General features: G+C 35.9%; 1 long non-coding RNA gene across 1 annotated transcript; it reads left to right on the top strand.

Moving 5' to 3' along the window:
• Positions 1 to 1815: 1815 nt before the first annotated feature.
• Positions 1816 to 5442, top strand: LOC127508961 (uncharacterized). Its single transcript, XR_007929040.1, has 5 exons — positions 1816 to 2010; positions 2795 to 2994; positions 3418 to 3584; positions 4061 to 4467; positions 4598 to 5442. It is a non-coding gene; the product is annotated as an uncharacterized LOC127508961 (long non-coding RNA).
• Positions 5443 to 5895: the final 453 nt, after the last annotated feature.

Raw genomic sequence — 5895 nt, 5'->3', positions numbered from 1 at the left:
ATAGACGCCATTATTTACATTTCCAAAGAAGCACATGTAACAACTAATGGTAAAGGGGCGTGGCGTTTCCGGACGCTTCAGCGAATCACAATACACTGGGCCAGCTAACCAATCTGAGCACATTGCGTATTTTGGAGGGAGTGGCTTCATAGAAGCAGGAAGTCAAATGAGCCTTTCAAATTACAATGGAAACAGAGGTGTAGAATAAAGGTAAAATATATGAAAAATACGGCTTTTTTAAAAAAAAAAACAAAGCATTAAGACTAAGCATTAAGCATTAAGTTAAACTGCGCCCCAAAAACACAACCAAGCCTAGAAAAAACACTGAACCACCCTTTTAAATGGTTAAAAAGCGATAGTAAAGACTTACATTGTTAGCATTTTTTTCAAAATCTTTTCTGTTCTTTATCAACTTTTTATTTAAAGAATCCTGAAAAAAGTATCACAGGTTCCCAAAAAATATTAAGCAGCACAACTGTTTCCAACATTGATAATGGAGCAGATAATCAGCATATAATAATGACTTCTGAAGGGTCATGCTACACTGAAAACTGCTGTAAAGATAAGCTGTAAAAAGCCCTGGTCCTATCAGGTCAAATGTGTAATGAGCTACATGAAAACAAATACCCTAAATTTCCAGCTGGTCAATAGTGTGATTTGTCCAGGCACAAAGAAAGCACCTACTTAGTGCTCTGTCAAGTGGAGGAACTGTGCATGTGTCAGTCCTCTTCATACACTGCAGTGTTTAAAGAGGGTGTGACATACTTTGTAAAAAAAATCACACCATGTCCTCCCGATACAGGCCAGAACATCTGTTTGTTGGGCAAAACACGGCAATCTACCTCTCCTCTCCCCTCTCACTGACAGAGGAGGAAGAGAAGCTTGCAAAAGAGGCCCTCATTCCTCCATCCCTTGAAGTCGCCGGGCTAGACCAGGACCTCTTTTCCCGGGGGGATACCTTACACTTGACGGGATGGTGGAAAATGTGAGTAATTTTAACCTTGTCAGAACTCTATCAAACACACATAAAACAACAACATTTACAAGTTATTTCTAAACATTTGTAAGTTATCATATTGACTTTTAATGTACCATTATTTTAAAGCTGCAGGTTACGAGGATGACCACTCCATCTTGGACTTGGCCATCCAAAGTGGATCTAAACGTCTTGACGTGTCCCTGTGGCGTGATCAGGCCCTGACCACGATTCACCTAAACGACAAACTGAAAATTACTCGCCTGAAGGGGAACATCAAGTCTCTCAAGTTCAATTCGACGAGCAACACAACCGTAGAGGAATGCCACATACACAGCCCTCTGTCCTGAAAAATCATCAAACACCTGCTTGTAAGTTTCAAGAAAAACAAAAGACTTTGACTAGATTTTTATGTAAGTAAATTAATGCCAAATGTTTTTGAAATAAAAATTACAATATTACAATACATGTAATATTGCATATAAATGCTTTGGCAACACAATGTAAAATTTGTATGAGCAGGATAATATATGAGCAGGAAAAATAAAATTAACAGTGTAACAATGTGTGTTTGAGAGAGTAGGGCCATCACTGTTTGACATGACACCTAGATGAACACTTTACAGCTGGTTTTGTGACTGTAAGTCATTTTCTTCAGACGCTATTGAAGGTAGAAACGTGAATACCAATGTCATAACTTTAGAGACGGTCCCTAAATTTGTGAATATCAAACGTTCAGTGTCAAAACAACTTTATGCCAATATCTGCTTTCTTGAAGTCTATATAGTATAACCTACATCACAAATGAGGTGTGAGTTTGGTCTTTTATATCACTGTACGAGTCCTTTAAGCTGTGTTAAGAGTTTTATATGTCCTGATGGCAGGGGAATCCTATGACGAATGAGGGAAACCCATGCGTCTGTCCTCTGCGTGGCATTTATTCACAGCTTAGAGAAAACATTGGTCACGGGGGAAAAGACAACAACCTATTCGCCAGGGGAGACTATTTGAGTCTCAAAGGGGAAATTGAAAAAGTGAGTTATTTCAATATCACAGAATATAGCCTATAGAAGTCGACAATTATTATAGTTATTCTGGTTATCAGGTTCATTTCTCTCTGTAAGTAAAGGCATGAAAATCAAGATGAAAATTATGTCATGTCATTCCAAACCAACATGACTTCCTTCAGCACAACACAAAAACAAGATGGTAGTGCGCTGTACCTCACTTTTCACAATTAGTAAAGTACCCAAGAGTGTCAGCAAAAATACATGCTGCGAGGGGATGTAAAGCCGCTGTAATGAGAGCTAAAACATCTTATTTGGTAACTGAAGACTCCTCTCACAGACATGTCACAGCTAGAATTTGAGTTTTCCCAACTACTAGAAATGATTACACAATATTTAGATAACTTAAATATATATATAGATAACCTAGGGGTGGGCAATATGGTAAAAAAATATATCAAGATTTTTTTCCAGATAAATCACGATTCATGATTTTAATCACAACTTTTTTCAGTGTGATTTTACAAGTAGTACAACTGATCAGTACAAACTAATTTCCCCATTTTAAAAATGTAGCCTTACAAGGTAAAAAAAAAAAAAGAAAAGAAAAAAGAATGACAGATCATTTAGCCAAAGAAAGGGTGATCTAAGATGAAAATTATTTCATTATTTTCTTTTTGTTTTTAAAACCAGCAATGCAGGGGAAATAATATAATATCTATAACATTTTAGTAGTGATCCAGACAAGTACAATATCACAGTGTTGTTAATGTACTTCTAGTACTATAACTGCTGAGCTGTCATTGTGCAGATACAACCAGTGAAGATGACCGATGTGCAAGGCAGCCATGTGCCCATCCTGGACCAAAAGCTGCTGAAGTTTCTCTCTGGAGAGACGAGGCTCAGTGTGAGCTCTGTATCAAAGACGAGGTGGAGCTCACACACCTCAAAGTCTTTCTTTTGGGGAATGGAGGAGGAAAACTGAAGTCCTCATCCCACACAACTGTGAAGGTACACAAATATAATACAAAACACATTAGCTACATTACATTAGCCTTATTCAGCTTAAAATTAACTTAACGGCACCACAATCGATTCAAAAAGGGTATTAACAGTTCTCACTGCTGGTGCGATGACTGCGTAGACCTGCAGCCAGTAGAAACAACTTAAGTTAAAATAACTTAACATGTCTGTGCATCTAAAAACATGAGAAAATGCAAGATGTCGAGGTGCGTTTTTCAAAAGTTAAACTTTCATCACATTCCAAGTTCACACATTCCATACGAAAGTTTTATTAATTCTGCTATAGCAATATAGATTTTTTTCATGTAACAGGGGGCTGTCACTGAGACATACCAATAGGCTCATATTCATTATGCATTTAACCATGCCCAAAATTCACTATGGTCAGATGTAATTTGTTTTGTTTGTTAGGCAAATCTTCGGCGAGTACAGACAGTGAAATTCAGACAGTGAGCCAGAGGAGGGTATAAAGAGGAAATACCACCATCTCTCCACTTGTCCAGCACCATCTATTCCTCCACCTACTCCTGACATACCATCAAATGGCACTTGCCAGACTTCTTCCACTGAATCATTTTGTAAGCAATGTGTTTGTTCATATCTAGCTGTTTAGTTGTGACATTAATATAACAGTATTAAGTCACATTTCTTCTATGGGACTGATGCAGTTAATGTAACTTCATGTGCTCAGTGAATCTAACTGGACATACTTGAGGGATCTATTTATGATAATAAATATGAAAATTTATCACATCCAAAATGTGCAGTGTTATGGGGCTACAGGAATGTGTTGGGAACACTGTTATTAAACTCATTAAATAAGGACATTAAAATCATTTGAATGTATTCTAGCCGCTAATTTGAAAATGAGCATAATATGGGCACTTTAATTAAAAAATCACATGCAAATATTGTTCAGCCCAGAATACAATTCATGGGTGTGTTTGTAACAAGCTTTATAATTTAGTAAATAAGCCACACAATCAGACCTATGTTTTTATAACCATTTAATTTATTTTTTATTTTTTTTATTGTATTTGTCCCCCTCATCTAGAATTTGCAGAAGTCAATGAGAGTGACAGTGAAGATTCATGTGAAGATGAGCAACATCTGGATGAATGAAAGTTAAAGTCTGAAATGATATTTAATTCAATGTGCTTTATTTAAAAACACATTTCAATAGAAAAATACAAAAGCTTGCTGCTCTTTTAAATGTTTATTTCAAAAGATCAAGACATCATGTTCTTAGTTATGTTAAATTTGCATGACAAGGTGGCTTGGTTTGTAAGAGACCAGTTATTTCCATGCTGCTTATAAATGGTAATGTAAGAGGTTGTTTGGCTGGTCATTGTTTGCTTGAACTATTATTTTAAAATGCATGAAATAAGCCATTTTTCCCCCTCCAAATTCTTATTTACAGGTGAACCCATGGAAACCATACTGTGGTCACTGCAAACAAAGGTATAAGCTGAATTTGTAAGACCATTTAGAATAAATTTAAGTAAAACAGCAATATCACAATGCAACTAATTTGAGGTGGAGGAATAATTACAAACATATTTTGATCTTATTTGTATTTGTTTCTTTTTAGCACCTATCAGGCCGAACTATGTGAAAAAGCCATGGGCAAAGCAAGAAGTGGAAGCAGTTTTCAGGCACTTTAAAACTCACATAATCAAGGGGCATCTTGCCTCTCTAAAGGAATGCCATTCGTGCAAAAACGCAGAGAGAAAAATCCTGCAGGGACGAATGATCCAAAATATCAGGGACCGAAACAAAGGAGTGTGTTTACAGCGAAAAAATGCATTGCAAGACTTCTGATCTATTCAGAAAAACTTTGAAAGGAAAGAGAACTGACACAGCGGGCATATTGATAATTAGAATGAATTGATTTTCATTTAATTGTCAGCACATTAGCCAAGAGTTTTACAATTTTAAATAAATAAACAATAAACAAATAAATAAAAAATAGGAAATTAAAGGAATAAATGACTTGACAAAACAGATAACTCATTTTCAATGATAATTTAATCCTGAATTAATTTTTGTATTACCCTTTTCTTTCCTTTATTATTATATGCAATTTTACATATTCGTTTTAGATAGTCCTTGTATAGCTACAGTGAATCATTGGTTAAGAGGTCACACATAGAAGCGTCAACTGTCAGATCTAATAGAGGGATAGAGATCAGAGTTTGCTACGAGATGTCAAGTCAACTGGAGAGTTCAAAGTTATTTCTAGGTTGATGACACCTAGAAACCCAGAATCCCTGTGTTTATTTTATAATCACAGAGAACTTCTTGACTCCCAAAAGCATTGTGAGCCAAAGTTTCATAAAAAATATAAATAAAAAAACTATTCAAAAGGGTCTCTGTGGTCTACTTTGGCTTACGATGTGACGCGGCCCTGGAGTATAATAAATCTCATATAGATTTGTGAGTGGATTTATTAAGTCAGGCCAGAAAGCATCCATCTAACAACCACTCAGAACAAGCTAGTTACTGTTGTGCCAATAATTTCTCATTAAACTTTGAGAAACAAATAGCATGTTTAGCACTTTTAGAACATTTTTGTTATGACAGTGATGTTGTTATGATGCAATCCATATCCATGAATCCATCTTTAAGGAACCATGGTCTCACTTCCACCCATAGTCCTAATTGGGACATTTATTTCCGTTTGGTTTTCCGAAGACAAGCTGTAATTATATTTGTTTTATCAAGTAGTTTATTACTACTATCATATTTATTTTATATATATATATATATATATATATATAACAGGTGATAAGAATGGAGAAAAAAACCTTGGGAGAAACCAGGCTCAGTCGGGGGGCCAGTTCTCCTCTGGCCAACAGCGAACAGTGCAAGATTATGATTCAGGCAGTG

This window comes from Ctenopharyngodon idella, chromosome 3 (assembly GCF_019924925.1).
Source record: "Ctenopharyngodon idella isolate HZGC_01 chromosome 3, HZGC01, whole genome shotgun sequence".
Lineage (NCBI taxonomy): Eukaryota > Metazoa > Chordata > Actinopteri > Cypriniformes > Xenocyprididae > Ctenopharyngodon > Ctenopharyngodon idella.
The sequence above is the reverse complement of the archived record's forward strand: the minus strand, read 5'-3'. Positions and strand labels throughout refer to the sequence as shown.